Source organism: Watersipora subatra, chromosome 8, assembly GCF_963576615.1.
Source record: "Watersipora subatra chromosome 8, tzWatSuba1.1, whole genome shotgun sequence".
In the NCBI taxonomy this organism is placed as follows: domain Eukaryota; kingdom Metazoa; phylum Bryozoa; class Gymnolaemata; order Cheilostomatida; family Watersiporidae; genus Watersipora; species Watersipora subatra.
In genome coordinates, this window is record NC_088715.1 from 6145870 (window position 1) to 6163550 (window position 17681).

Here is a 17681-nt window from a genome sequence, read left to right on the forward strand (position 1 = left end):
TATAACATTCATTGTGTGGCTGTTCTGCTACCAATTTCTCCATGCATTTCTGCTTGATGCTGTGATCATGCAGTGTCCTAAATAACATAGACCCAGTTTTCACACGTTCAATCAATATGATTGGCTTGCTTTTGTGATCATTCTAAATAGCAATGATGCAATTTACTTTGGAAAAGCCATTTTTGTAAAATCATTTGCCAACTATTCGTTCATGCAAGGCCAGGTGGAAAAACCACTAATTGAACGCCACTTCTATTTGACCGCCACTTTTTCACCGCTATCAAGTTATCTTTACATTGGTGCTGTGATGATACAGTGTTCTAAATGATATGGACCCATTTCTTATAGCAATGATGCAATTTACTTTGAAAAAACCATTCTTCTAAAATCGTTGACCTCTCGTGTAAGTCTCATCAAGTCTCATGTGTAAGGTCAGGTGGAAGGTATGTGTACATGTATGCACACATATTTCTCATTCTTGAGTTAAAATGAGAAAAAGATCATTTAAGTTATTTTTCTACTAATACAATACAAACGCAAGATTAGCGTATCACAGTATGATTGAATTGACTAGCAAGAGTTGTCTTACCACTGATTTAATAGCACACAACTCTTCAGTCATAAGTTACTGTCCAGGTTTAATCTAAGTAATCAAAGACTATACTAAAGGCAGTTGACTAGTATTTAGATGTTATGTTGCTGCAGTTTCTTTTTTGATATAATCGTAACCCAAAACATAATCTCATATCGTCTAGCAATTTCCAACGCTAGGTAACTATAGCTACTAGGGTTCATATACTACTCTGTTACTAATTTTAGTATGTACAGTATGTAAATAAAGTTTTGATATTTATCAAGAGATGTTTGCATTAGATACCGTAAAACCACTAATTGAACGCCACTTTTATTTGCCCGCCGCTATAGGGGAAGGATTAAAAAATAGTGCGCTTTGGCATTCAAATAGGGGTTTTACAGTGATGAGTATGGGTTTCTATACTCCTCTATACGACATTTATGCCTTATGATGCCAACACAGGAATGAATTATGTCATATGGCGGGTACACTATATTTTGAAGATATGTATGTAAACTGTGATCACAGTTACAAGTAATTATCCCAAACCATCTCTCTGGATGACAATTACAGTTTGATTTGTTTTGATTTTCCTTTAGTAGAAGTAGTTCAGACGAGGATAACTGTTAGAAGATGGCTGAGGAATTACAGTGTAAATTTCTGAATAATAATTTTTTATTCCGTCCTTTCATCAGAGATAAACAAAGTCTGTTGTTCATACATCAAACTGCGGATCAACGGCATATCTTGAAGCGGCATGGGGATGAGTTGTGTTGCTTGGATGTGACATACAAAACTTCAAAGTTCGCCGTACAGATATTCTTCATTGGAGTGAAAACTAACTCGGATTACCAAGATCGTGTGAAGTTTACTCATATGCTTAAACGAATAATGCTTCCAGCAATTCGATTGACCTTTCATCATATGATATGATTCTATTGAGTGCACTGCTTGGGATGTCATGAGACTTGATTGGGATTAATTTTAACAGATATACATGTACATTTCTAACGTACAGCATGACACATTTATGTTTTAGGTAGTTGCAATTTTCATCTTAAATGATGAGAAATCTGAGAGCATTCCGGAAGCTCTTGAAGTAATTAAGAAGTGAAACAGTTCATGGACACCCCGGGGCATGGATAGTTGATTATACAGGTCAAGGGATTGCTGCCATAGAACACACATTTACTGGTAAGTACATAGAACACACATTTACTGGTAAGTACATAGAACACACATTTACTGGTAAGTACATAGAACACACATTTACTGGTAAGTACATAGAACACACGTTTACTGATAAGTACATAGAACACACATTTACTGGTAAGTACATAGAACACACATTTACTGGTAAGTACATAGAACACACATTTACTGGTAAGTACATAGAACACACATTTACTGGTAAGTACATAGAACACACGTTTACTGGTAAGTACATAGAACACACATTTACTGATAAGTACATAGAACACACGTTTACTGGTAAGTACATAGAACACACGTTTACTGGTAAGTACATAGAACACACGTTTACTGGTAAGTACATAGAACACACGTTTACTGGTAAGTACATAGAACACACGTTTACTGGTAAGTACATAGAACACACATTTACTGGTAAGTACATAGAACACACATTTACTGGTAAGTACATAGAACACACATTTACTGGTAAGTACATAGAACACACGTTTACTGGTAAGTATCGTATCTTGTACCGGATCAACCACAAATAGTATCATAACTATTTCTCACTGTAACTCACTTCACAGAACATATGAATCACTTGAGGCATGATATTCCTTTGTTTAACAAACACTCAGGTTGGTGTAATGGCTAAATTGTCTTGTATTATTACTGCTTCATCAAATATTTTCAAATTCATGAATCAACCAGGTGGATAGTTATTGCACTCTTATCAAGTCTTCCATAGACTTAACTATATGTATAACTGTTAGTAATGAAGTTAATTCAGATGTCTATGCGGCAGAGACTAAAGTACTGCTGTGTAATTTTCCCTCGGAACAAGTTTGGGAGAGAGCAGTCAAAAGGAAAGAGTATAAACTCTGCTTGGAGGAACAGCAAGTTGTTCTCAGTGACCTTCGGAGATTTGCCTTTTCAAAGTTAGTATTTGACTCGTGACTATTCTTCATTGTTTGTAACAGAATCAAGGTTTATATTCCTGCACACAACCAAAATAAAATTTCACACGCTCTCTCAAGCGCACACAGTTCCATTTGATAATAAAGACTGATATCCAGACATGTCTTAGCACATCTGGGAAGATCTGAGAAGTTCTACTAAGTCATGTGTGAAAATCAGCCCTAACATATCCTTGATCTAACATCTATCTTACTTTGATTAGCTAAAGTAGCGCTGTTCGTGAGTCAGGGTTTATTTACCTTAATAGTCTACTAACTGGTTACTTACAGAACCGAGGAGGGATACATCATAATAGGGCCATTGAGAATTCTAACTGGTCGACAAGAAATAAGAATTTTAGAGAATATCTGAAGCAGCAGTGGCTCCAAGATGATTTACCAAAGGTAAGTCAAAATCAGAACCATTTGAAGTCTAAGGAAATAAAATAGCATTTTTAATCCAGCAGGTAATAGTTACGTATACAAGTTGAAAGTGGTATTTAGATATATGTTTGCTTTATTTAGAACCTACACCTACATATCAAAGTCCTTAACATAATTTGTAGAGATGGTTGAATATTACTGTAAAGATAGATTCCTCTTCTACGTATGGACCAACAACAGAATTGAGTGAATAAACCAACATTTCAAGCAACAATATTTGTGATACCGAACTTGTAACACCCTTTCTCCTGTGTTGCACATTCTTTTCTCTCAATTCTTTCCAGAGTTCTTTGAAAAGTATGTTCTTAAAACTACTATGTCTTCAGTGAATTCTCTGCAATGGGTTCCATCTTGGTAGTCATACAAGCACCATCCATTGATAGCCGATAGATAGCAACTCAACCTCAACAAACTATTAGGGTCACTAACTAGGACAGCTTTGATTACAGCTTGGAAGGAAACCAAGCATTGGAGATATTGAGGAATCTTTGTTTGTATTTGTATTATGGGGTTGAAAGCTTGTTTATTATTTCTATGGCTATGGTAAAAAAGTCTCTATTACTGAACATAACTCCAAAAACCTGAATGTCTGAGAGTCATATGTTGCTGCTTTTTTAGCAATAGCCATTGTATGTACATTGGCAATCTGATCTGAATACGTAAGATGCTCCTTATATAACCCCATTCACATCACCCTTTTCTGTGTGGCAAATCTAACCATTTCCACTCACCTGAGTTTGTCTTGCACCGTGAGTGTTATTATCATGAAGTTGTGTGATTGAATTCAAAAGTGATTGAAATGTTATTTGTTTATCTAGCTACAGGTACTTTCCTGTAGCTGGGTAGCTATATTGATGTAGCAAATGACCAGATCTGTTGTTTTAAACTTGATTATGATTAACAAGTCTGGGAATGGTATATGAAGTAAGTAATTAATGCTATACATGTATTCATGTTTGCATACGAGTATCGATACAATACTATACACATAGTATAGCTTTATGAATAGCTCTATGCAACTATACACATAGTATAGCTTTATGAATAGCTATATAGCTTTCAAATTAATAAGTTATTAATGCTATGCATGCATTCATGCTTGCATACCAGTATTTATACAGCACTATGTGTTAATATTAACTTTTACAAACCAATTCATCACTCTATTGATAGTATGATAATATTAATATAATATGGTATTGATAATATATTTTTCATATTATATACTAGATATAATATAAAAAAGAATAAATAAACAGTATATGTAAAATGATATATACTATATGTAGTATACATTGTATAGTACAGCATATTTTATGTGGTGTGTTTATCCGGATGCACCTAAATCAATTGGTATATTGGTAGTAGAAGTAGAAGCTGGAAAACACCGAAACCGCAGACAACCCAAATCGCTTTACATAACACTAATGAATGTGTATACTTCAGTCTTTTTTGTATCGGCTACCCTAGCTTCATGATTATTCGCTTTCTACATGTTGGTACCAACTATGACATTTGTTGTGGCGAGTGCACAGCTTTGGCGTGCCAGAATCTCTGTGAAATCAACCCAAGGAGATGGTCAAAGCGTGCCAAACCAGGAGAGTTTTTGGTGAGGCACCTGCTGCTAATATGCAGCAGGAGTACCGGGGTATGTACAAGATTATGGGTGATTCTGAAAAAAGTACATAGTTACTCTTGATCCTTTATGTGAGTGCTATGAGTTCCAACAGCATCTGTATCCGTGTAAGCATGTGTTTGTGGTTTTAGCCTATAAAACGGAAGGCTTTATGAGCCTGTCTCCTGAATATGTGTTGAGTCCACAGTTTTCACTTGATGAAGACATCGTGTCATGTACTCAATTCTCTCCATCAAAAGAGCCACTGATTAGTTATTCAACTCCAGCAAGTCCATTTACTTCTTGTACCGAGAGTGCTGACGGTGCTGAACCGCTACCATTGCTACCAAGAAAGGTGAAATCACAGCTTATGATAGCAAGTGAATGCAGGGAGCTGTTGAATATGTTGTCACTATTCTGATATTACCTGCATATCCAGCATGTTGCCAGTTTTTCATTGAAAGCTTCAAAAATATTGAAAAGTCTATCCTGGTCTTCTGTGACCAAGATCTGTTTGTTTAGTATTCATTGTTTCATATTTTATTCAAGGGAAATCATCCAACAATAATGATAAAGCGTAAATTTCCTAGTCAGCTGCCAATGATACCCAAAAAGTGCTCTCGGTCCAACAAGTGGATTGGATGTGGTGGAATTGCTGCATGACAGAAGCGATTGGTTAACATGGCTGCACGCAAAATACCTGCTGCTGCATGCATGCAAGACAGCCAATCAGCTGAGATGAATTGCAGCTTGATATGGTATGCTTAATATAACAATCAGCTGATAGTGTTATTGTTTAAAGGTTGACTTGCAACAAAATTCACATTACAGTTATTTGATATCAAAAGATTCACGCTAGATTGTCTTACTCTGTTGTGTTGTAGGTGCCAAATATGTGGAAATGTGATTACAAGCTTTTAAATGCTCAAAAACGCTTTATTTCTCCTATACTAGTTGAGCACATTAGTAAATGTTCAGAGACATTCTCAAACAGTTTGAGGGAGTAGTTTGTTGTGAGGTAAAAGAGATTGCAGCTTTCTGTGGAGGATATAATTTATAGTTACTCGTTTTGAATTTGCTTTCAGGGGTTCATAGGTGAAAGGTCAGACAGACCAGAGCCCACACTATCAGTGACAAGGTAAGAAGGTATTGTATAAATTATAGTAAATAACCAGTACGCTTTTGATGACATAAGCACAGTCCTCGGTCAAGATGGCACATTTCATAAAATACAACTGGAGACCGAAAGGACTATTTATTTTGAAAGATTTTTCCCTACTACTCCTTTACTGTAAGAGGCAAGATTTCTGTTAACAAGTTTGTCTTTGCTCAGATATTTTCCATTTTGTGTCATATGTCTCGTACCCAACACCGATCCTTTGTAAACACAGAATTCACCAGTAGACCTGTAGTTGTCTCCCATTAAAAACTGGTACCCGGGCAGTGTGGAGTTGCGTGAGAGATGGTCAGGTGTAATAACCGTATGTACAGTTATTTTGGAATACCAGTGGGTGGTCCACTGGCACAGTTGTTGATGTATCTGTCATCCATACTGAAAGTTGTAAGTACAGATCTCGTATGATGTAATCTTTTTTTTCTCAAAAGAATCGTCGTAATACGGGTGCAAATTATAGTCATAATACGTCTTTATTACCCGTGCGATAATAATGGTGGTTAATAAAGGTTTGAGTGGTAGTTGTTGAAATTAATTTACCATAATTTCATTTTGTTTGCTTTCAATCAGGGTTACGCACCAAGTTCGGAATCAAGTGTATAAGCCGAACTCCTCAGTTCGGTGAAAAAACTTTCGTTCTAGAATGGAATTTTATGCGGGGATATACGGTATTCATGAAATTTGTGTCTGGGTTACTGTCAGCTTCTAATTACTTTCAGTGGTTGAGAAACATGAATTTAGATGGACATCTGCACCTGTTTAGCTGAATTCTATTTGAGCACAGATCATTTATATTTATCTCTGTTTATCTAGCGTGGTGGAATGCTTCAGTCAATAGATGATAGGAAAAAGCTAATACATCAGCTACTAACACAAGGCATTTTTACTTGGGAGACATTAAACCCCATCTTGAGACCTGCAGAAAAGGCAAACAGATTCAAAGGGCAACAGACATCGGACAAATCCAACCGAAGATTCTGGCCTACCAACCGTGATCGCAAGAATCATATGCAAGCTCCATTCAAAAATATGCTGTGAGTAGAATTATTAAAAAAATCCCTGTCAGATAATTTACATGTATATGAATTTCTGGAAAATTATTGTTTGATTAAAATCTCTCATGAAGATTTGTTGAGAAGTGGTGATGTCTGGCAGAATTTATATGATTGTTAATTTAAAACACAGTGACCAATCACTACACTGGAGAACTTAATAATAGTATAGCATGCATTGTGTTGCTGTGCAGCTATCAATTTCTTCATGCATTTCTGCTTGATGCTGTGATCATACAGTGTTTTTAATGATATTGACCCAATTTTCACATGTTCAGCCATATTGATTGGCTTGCTTTTGTGATCATTCAAAATAGCAATGATGCAATTTACTTTGCAAAACCATTCTTATAAATTTATTGACCAACTAGTCTCTTGTGTAAGGTCAGGTGGAAGGTATATGTACATGTATGCACACATCTTTCTCATTCCAGAAAGTTGAATATTATTTATATTCTGACATTTATTTTTGAGTGTTGTAGTCGGAATGATAAAAAAATCGTTCAATTTACTTTTATACCAATACAGTACAAACTCAGGGTTAGCATATCGCAGTATGATTGAATCGACTAGCGAGAGTTGTCTTACCACTGATTTAATAGCACACAACTCTTCAGTCATAAGTTACTGTCCAAGTTTAATCTAAGTAATCAAAGACTTTACCAAAGGCAGTTGACTAGTGTTTAGATGTTATGTATGTTGCTGTAGTTTCTTTTTTGATATAATCGTAACCCAAAACATAATCTCATATCGTATAGCAATTTCCAACGCTAGGTAACTATAGCTACTAAGGTTGATATACTATTCTGTTACTAATTTTTAATATGTACAGTATGTAAATAAAGTTTTGATATTTATCAAGAGGTGTTTGCATTAGATACCGTAAAACCACTAATTGAACGCCACCTCTAATTGCCTGCCACTATAGGGGAAGGATTGAAAAATAGTGTGCTTTGGCATTCAAATAGAGGTTTTACAGTGATGAGTATGGGTTTCTATACTCCTCTATACGACATTTATGCCTTACAATGCCAACACAAGAATGAATTATGTCATATGATGTGTCCACTATATTTTGAAGATATACATGTAAGCTGTGGTTATAGTTACCAGTAATTAACCCAAACCATCTCCCTGGATGATAATTACAGTTTGATTTGTTTAGTTTTTCTTTTAGTAGAAGTAGTTCAGACGAGGATAACTGTCAGAAGACGGTTGAGGAATTACAGTGTAAATTTCTGAATGATATGTTTTTATTCCGTCCTTTCATCAGAGATAAACAAAGTCTGTTGTTCATACATCAAATTGCGGATCAACGGCATATCTTGAAGCGGCATGGGGATGAGTTGTGTTGCTTGGATGTGACATACAAAACTTCAAAGTTCGCCGTACAGATATTCTTCATTGTAGTGAAAACTAACTCGGATTACCAAGATCGTGTGAAGTTTACTCATATGCTTAAACGAATAATGCTTTCAGCAATTTGGTTGACCTTTCATCATATGATATGATTCTATTGAGTGCACTGCTTGGGATGTCATGAGACTTGATTGGGATTAATTTTAACAGATATACATGTACATTTCTAACATACAGCACGACACATTTATTTTTTAGGTAGTTGCAACTTTCATTCAACTTTCAGTTAATTCAGCTGTCTATGCGGCAGTTACTAAAGTACTGCTGCGTAATTTTCACCAGGAACAAGTTTAGGAGAGAGCAGTCAAAAGGAAAGAGTATAAACTCAGCTTGGAGGAATAGTGAGTTGTTCTCAGTGACCTTCGGAGAATTGCCTTTTCAAAGTTAGTATTTGACTCGTGACAATTCTTCATTGTTTGTAACAGAATCAAGGTTTATACTCCTGGACACAACCAAAATGAAATTTCACACGCTCTCTTAAGCGCACACATTTCCATTTGATAATAAAGACTGATACCCAGACATGTCTTAGCACATCTGGGAAGATCTGAGAAGTTCTACTAAGTCATATGGGAGAATCAGCCCTAACATATCCTTGATCTAACATTTATCTTACTTTGATTAGCTAAAGTAGCGCTGTTCGTGAGTCAGGGTTTATTTACCTTAATAGTCTATTAACTGGTTACTTCCAGAACCGAGGAGGAATACATCATAAGAGGGCCGTTGAGAATTCTAACTGGTTGACAAGAAATAAGAATTTTAGATAATATTTGAAGCAGCAGTGGCTCCAAGGTGATTTACCAAAAGTAAGTCAAAATCAGAACCAATTGAAGTCTAAGGAAATACAATAGCATTTTTTTACTCCAGCAGGTAATAGTTACGTATACAAGTTGAAAGTGGTATTTAGATATATGTTTGCTTCATTTAGAACCTACATTACACCTACATATCAATGTGCTCAACATAATTTGTAGAGATGGTTGAATATTACCATAGAGATAGATTCCTCTTCTGCGTTCGGACCAACAACAGAATTGAGTGAATAAACCAACATTTCAAGCAACAATATTTGTGATACCGAACTTGTAACACACTTTCTCCTGTGTTGCACATTCTTGTCTCTCAATTCGTTCCAGAGTTCTTTGAAAAGTATGTTCTTAAAACTACTATGTCTTCAGTGAATTCTCTGCAATGGGTAGCATTTTGGTAGTCATACAAATACCATTTATTGATAGCCAATAGATAGCAACACAACCTCAACAAGCTATTAGTGTCACTAACTGGGACAGTTTTGATTACAGCTTGGAAGGAAAGCAAGCACTGGAGATATTGAGGAATCTTTGTTTGTATTTGTATTGTGGGGTTGAAAGCTTGTTCAGCATTTCTATGGCTATGGTAAAAAAGTCTCTATTACTGAACATAACTCCAAAAACCTTAATGTCTGAGAGTCATATGTTGCTGCTTTTTAGCAATAGCCATTGTATGTACATTGGCAATCTGATCTGAATACGTAAGATGCTCCTTATATAACCCCATTCACATCACCCTTTTCTGTGTGGCAAATCTAACCATTTCCACTCACCTGAGTTTGCCTTGCACCATGCATGTTATTATCATGAGGTTGTGTGATTGGATTAAAAAGTGATTGAAATGTTATTTGTTACATCTCTGTTACTGAACATAACTCCAAAAACCTGAATGTCTGAGAGTCATATGTTGCTGCTTTTTTAGCAATAGCCATTGTATGTACATTGGCAATCTGATCTGAATACGTAAGATGCTCCTTATATAACCCCATTCACATCACCCTTTTCTGTGTGGCAAATCTAACCATTTCCACTCACCTGAGTTTGCCTTGCACCATGCATGTTATTATCATGAGGTTGTGTGATTGAATTCAAAAGTGATTGAAATGTTATATGTTTATCCAGCTACAGGTACTTTCCTGTAGCTGGGTAGCTATATTGATGTAGCAAATGTCCAGATCTGTTGTTTTAAACTTGATTATGATTAACAAGTCTGGGAATAGTATATTAAGTAAGTAATTAATGCTATACATGTATTCATGTTTGCATACGAGTATCGATACGATACTATACACATAGTATAGCTTTATGAATAGCTCTATGCAACTATACACATAGTATGGCTTTATGAATAGCTCTATGCAACTATACACATAGTATAGCTTTATGAGTAGCTCTATGCAACACTAATGAATGTGTATACTTGAGTCTTTGTATCGCCTACCCTAGCTAGCTAGCTTCATGATTATTTGCTTTCTAGGTACCAACCATGACATGTGTTCTGGCTTGTGGAGAGTATACAGCTTCGACGTGCCAAAATATCTGTGAAATCACCCCAAGGAGATGGTCAAAGCGTGTCAAACTAGGAGAGTTTTGGTGAGACACCTGCTGCTAATGTGCAGCAAGAATACTGGGGTACGTACAAGATTCTGGGTGATTCTGAAAAAAGTACATAGTTACTCTTGATCCTTCATGTGAGTGCTATGACTTTCAACAGCATCTGTATCCGTGTACGCATGCGTTTGTGGTTTTAGCCTATAAAATGGAAGGCTTTATGAGCCTGTCTCCTGAATATGTGTTGAGTCCACAGTTTTCACTTGATGAAGACATCATGTCATGTTCTCAATTCTCTCCATCAAAAAAGCCACTAATTAGTTATTCGGCTCCTGCAAGTCCATTTACTTCCTGTGCCGAGAGTGCTGAGGGTGCTGAACCGCTACCATCTCTACCAAGAAAGGTGAAATCACAGCTTATGATAGCAAGTGAATGCAGGGAGCTGTTGAATATGTTGTCATCAAGAACCTATCTCACCAGTGACATTGCTGCCCTAGAAGATCTTGCTGCAGGACTGAAGGTAGACTTGAGAAAGCTTGATGACTCTGTGGAAATGGGAAAGCATGGCCTAATTCTAAAGGTGAGAGAGTGCAACTGCAAGTATCAGAATGGTAGGAACAAATGTCAACAGGGAAAATGGAGAATCAACCATGGGTTTTAACACCACGAAAGCGGCGACTCTCAATACCTAATCACTACTAGTCAGAGAGCAGGACAACCCTATCTGTCATAAAAATAATTTCTATTATTTTTCTCAACTTATGCAATATGATGCGTGCAAAAGATTCTTCAGTATTTATATATTGCCTGTTTGAACGTTGCACTCTGTAACCTCGTTGCTTATATACTTTCATGTTTAAATTACATCTCATCAAATGGCGGAGGCGTAATAAACAAGTCGATCATTGTTGCCATTGTGACAAGGAATTTCACAGACTGCGATTGGATGATTGGAACAAAACGTCATAATCCGCCAGATTCCTTAGAAATGGCGGCTCAAACTAGTACAATGTGCTGCGTACATTGTGTGCCCATGCTACTAACCTCAAGTGATTTAGTAATTCTATCATCTCAACAGATAAAAACGGTAACCGAATGTGTTGACCACTATAAGTTCAACGATTTGGAACCATTTTCAACTATTGCTAGGTAAGCAGAACTAATTAATTTCATTATCAAACAAAGACCTCGTTGGTTCACCGCGATAGCCATTAATTCATTGTTATTGAATATCAAGAACGATGTGCATATTAATATGATGATTAAATCACTATTGACTGACAATAAATTCTAAGCAACTAACAAATGTCATCACGGACCATATTTTACATGTGGTGTGGTTAAATATTCCATTGTATCTTGTTGTTTTATTCGTTTGAATTTGAGGATCATGATGATCTATCAATCAAGGCCAATCTACCTTACATGATTTGAGCTGAAGACCTAACATGAGGAAACGCTCAGATTCAACTCAATAATAAGCTATTAATTTTTTACTACTTTCTTGTTGTGTGATCTGCCTACTAGATCCCAGTGGATTATTATATGAATCAGATTTGATATTATATTATGTTATTGACACCAACCATAACTCGCCACATCTCCAGCCCTGACCCTAGTTTGTATTTGGCATAGCCAAAAAAAGGCGGGCTCTACAACTGAAATGTTTTATAGAGCACTCAGAGATTTGATGGACAGAGGTGATGTGCTTCAAGCGCATCAAAATTGTTACATTAAGTTCACCCATAGAAGAAACTTGAAGAGGGCACATCCTGAACAACCAGTAAGTTTAATGACTTATTGTGTGAGACACAGCGTCGTAGCTTCTCGACTGCCTGTCCCTACCAACTTTCTCACTGAAAATTATCAAAGTTTAAATACTGAAATGTTGAATAAGATCACACTGGAGTTCATCCTGCAGCCACATTACAAACTGATGTTGCCTTTTGATGACCTTCATGCAGCTGTATGATTATTATGTAACTGATATTTTGGTTAGTTTTAAAATTTTATATAGTGTCATGCAGATCTTATACTGTATTATTACATTATATTCTGGTGTATTATATTTAAATAACTGTATTATGTTGTATTGAACTGCGTTGCAGTAAATTGTTTTATAGGATTTATGTGTCGCATTATGTTGTGTGACACTATATATTAATACATATTTCATTGTATTTTAATCTATTGAGTTATATTTTATTATTATAGTGCTCACATATCAAAATTTTATTACCTTACAGAAGTATGCGATGTATGAGTTAACTAAATATTGTTGTGGCAAGAGCTGAAGGGTGTACATCTATTCCTTTCATGTAGGGCTATGCACATTGACTACACATGAAAATCAGTCCTGTACCTCTTCCTATTTTTAAGTTTTAAATTTATACCTACATGCTTTGATAGATCATCTTTTTCTGATAGGTTATGATAGATAAATATTGCACCATAAATGTAAGCTCTTATATGTCTTTATGATAATTTTGTATTTTGAACTCATTGTATGTAATGGATGTGATTTTTTACTTTGTAGTCAGCCGTTTACTTTGTAGTCAGGACTCAATATGACAGACATTTCTCGTCATCATCTTATCCACTGGTCTGCCAGGAACCTCTTCATACTCTTTACAATGGGACCTGTACAACTACTGATTGACAGGCTATACTGTATACCTCATTGGGTACACTGGTTGTGACGCAGACTAACGAATTTAATGTTTAATATTTTAAATGAAATTATTATATTGCTGAGCAGCACGTGACAAGCATAAAGTATTTATTATGCTTCTCTTAGTGCTTTTCGTCGGTACATGTTATTTCTTTTTTATTTAACTGACATATATGAAATCTCTTGCTTAGTTTTAGATTTATTGTACGAGTAGTGTGCTAAAACAATATTGGTGCAGTATGTTCGATGACAACTAACTTTATGGATGATTAATTAATATCATAGGACTTTGTATGTGTATTTTGATACATTGTATGATAATTATATTATATAGCATGCTTACCAAGGTACACAGTCTGTTTATCATGATACATCGAAAACTCTCAATCGATTCTAGAAAGCATTTTGCAAAGTATTCAATAAAACCATTAAATAAAATCTTAAAGCTCATCATCACTGTCCATATGATTACCATCTTCAACCTCGTCGTTCATTTCATTGCTGCAGTCTACGCAGACACATAGACTTGTGCAAACTAAAGATGCAGTTTTGCATTATCATCGGCTTTCACATCTACTTTTTTTTGCATGAGCAACTAGTTCAATGGACAAACTGCCTGGGAATCGCTCTGTGTCCATCAGGAAACCACTGCACAGAATTCTTAATCGTCTTTACTCCAGCCATGATTTGTGGGATCAGGCGGCATAATTAGTAGGAGACTGGATTAATAATGACTAGGTCACAAATATGCTAGAAATATTAAGCTACCATAAAACTCATCTTCCACTTGTTGACACAAAAATGTTCTGTGGCCCCCCAAACAAAAATGTTAGGTCTTCAGCTCAAATCATGTAGATTGGCCTTGATTGATAGATCATCATGATCATCAAATTCAAACGAACAAAACAGCAAGATACAATGGAATATTTAACCACATCACATGTAAAATCTGGTCTGTGATATGATCTGTTAGTTGCTTTGAATTTAGTATCAGTCAATAGTAATTGAATCATCATATTCATATGGACATCGTTCTTAATATTCAATGACAATGAATTAATGGCTATCGCGGTGAACGAACCATGTCTTCGGTTTGATCATGAAATTAATTAGTTTTGCTTACCTAGCAATAGTTGTAAATGGTTCCAAATGGTTGAACCTATACTGGTCAGCGCGTTCAGTTACCGTTTTTATCTGTTGAGGTGATAAAACTACTAAATCACTTGAGGTTAGTAGCTCAGGCACGCAGTGTACGCAACTCATGCTACTAGTTTGGCCGCTATTACTAAGCATTCTGGCGGATTATGACGTTTTGTTCCAATCATCCAATCGCAGTCTGTGAAATTCCTTGTCACAATGGCAACAATGATCGACTTGTTTATTACGCCTCCGCCATTTGATGAGATGTAATTTAAACATGAAAGTATATAAGCAACGAGGTTACAGAGTGCAACGTTCAAACAGGCAATATATAAATACTGAAGAATCTTTTGCACGCATCATATTGCATAAGTTGAGAAAAATAATAACAACTCACAATTGAGTTACTCTGCTCCTAGACTATACCTACAAAGCTAGCTTTAGATCACCCCATAACTTCATACTATTCTGATATTACCCGCATATCCAGCATGTTGATATTTTTGTTTCCAGGATAGCTTTCCATGAAGTCTATGCTGGTCTTCTGTTACCAGCATAGACCAAGATCTGTTAGTTTAGTATTCATTTTTTCATATTTCATTTCAGGGAAATCATCGAACAAGGATGATAAAGCGCAAATTTCCTAGCCAGCTGCCAATGATACCCAAAAAGCGCTCTCGGTCCAACAAGCGGATTGGATATGTTGGAGTCGCTGCATCACAGAAGCGATTGGTTCACATGGCTGCACGCAAAATACTTGCTGCATGCAAGACAGCCAATCAGCTGAGGGGAACTGCAGCTTGATATGGTGTGCTTAATATAACAATCAGTTGATAGTGTTATTGTTTAAGGAAATGTTTGACTTATGTGGAAACTCCATTTATTATCATATCTCCTAAAGAAAGTGTGCAGCAAACTTGTAGACAACCAGTTTTATCCTAAAATTATCTCCTATACTGGTTGAGCGCATTTGCAAATGTTCAGCCATTCTCAAACAGTTTGAGGGAGTAGTTTGTTGTGAGGTAAAAGAGATTGCAGCCTTCTGTGGAGGATATAATTTATAGTTACTCGTTTTGAATTTGCTTTCAGGGGTTCATAGGTGAAAGGTCAGACGCACCAGAGCCCACACTATCAGTGACAAGGTAAGAAGGCATTGTATAAATTATAGTAAATAACCAACACGCTTTTATAAGCACAGCCCTAGGTCAAGATGGCACATTTCCTAAAATACAACTGGAGACTAAAAGGACTAGCTATTTTGAAAGATTTTTCCTTACTACTCCTTTACTGTAAGAGGCAAGATTTCTGTTAACAAGTTTGTCTTTGCTCAGATATTTTCCATTTTGTGTCATATGTCTCGTACCCAACACCGATCCTTTGTAAACACAGAATTCACCGGTAGACCTGTAGTTGTCTCTCCATTAAAAACTAGTACCCTGGGAGTATTGAGTGGCATGAGAGATGGTCAGGTGTAATAACCGTATGTACAGTTATTCTGGATTACCAGTGGGTGGCCCACTGGCACAGTTGTTGATGTATCTGTCATCCATGCTGAAAGTTGTAAGTACAAATCTCATATGATGTAATCCTTGTTCCAAAAGAATCATCATTATATGGCTCTTATCATAGTAAAGAGATTTAATAGAGATTAGTTTGTGACTGAATCGTGTATCTAAAGCAGTAAGTAATCACCAATACTAGACACTACTACTAACTTCTGCATAAGCAATGTATGCAGCATCCTTTTGAATACCTTGTCCAGCTACAAGACTACTTTGTATACAGTTCTTATCATTCATTCAGGTCCTACTAGGTATTGGCAATAGCCTTGGTTGTAGCCTATTGCATCCTCATTTATCTCTATATTACTGTCTTGTTTGTAGAATGTTCTGATGGCTGCCAACTGTTTATAAGCTGTCATCAGGGCCATTTATGAACCCGCTATCCTGTTTCCAGCAACCTTATTTATTCTGGTGGTTAGAAAGCAATGCCAGATAGATAAGTATCTGGGTTCAGACCTAGCAACTAGATATACATATGATATGCTCATTTTATCTCCATATCCTGTATTGTTCTCTGTATTGCATCAGTATCTTGGCACTCCGCAGTGATCATCCACTCTTAGAAAGACAGAAATGTATAAAGTTATTGTATCTCCATGACAACCTCAGTAACATCATCAGTATCAGACTCATATTAAATATGGTAGACCCTCAACACCCTGTACTTGTAATACTATTATAATATATCTGTTTAGCTGAATATTTATTAATCCATCATACATCCAGAGTTATGGGTGTGTGACTGGAATTGTCAGACCATGTATAATCTTCATATATTCCAATACCCTAGGACACTTATGTATTCGCCTCATCTAACTTGCCCGTTTTCGTGGAGTCATCCTCTCGCGAAAACTTCATGAGCGAAACTAAACTATCATAACGAATGAGCGAAAACGCGAAATTAAATAGCTTTGTTCATTGATACTGTAGAATGGAATTTTATAACGACATTTATTTTAACGTTTTTAACGACCACTATAGCATCGTTAAAATATAAACCAACAAAATAATTTGACTGTCAAAATTTATTACGTTATTATTTTGCAATTAATTATGATTATTTTCCCATTAATGATTTATAATGATAAGAATTTGATGTTAATGCACAAGCATTAGTAGCGTTATTGTTTGTTTGGGACATCAATCAATGCAGTGAGCACCGCGTGTTGAAAGAAAATAAGGCACACTGACTCCCAGTACTACACAAGCAGCATGGCTCTGGAAAGGTTTGGATTCACCACTGACACCTCTTCAATAACTTGTAATGATTCTAAAGATGAGGCAATAGAGAAAGAGTTAGCTCTGATAAATAACGCTAATACCAAAGGAAGAGAAAAAGTTATAATAACTACACACTGTGCTAGTATATGTAGTATTACTAGCAGCTGTATCATGTATGTATTTGTATACAACTTGTAATTACTGTAATAAAAGTGTTCAGCAATTATTAGCTGCAGTTGAGTGTCTGGGAAAACGTTAAAATTAATACCTATACACAACACCGTTCATCGTTAAAATAA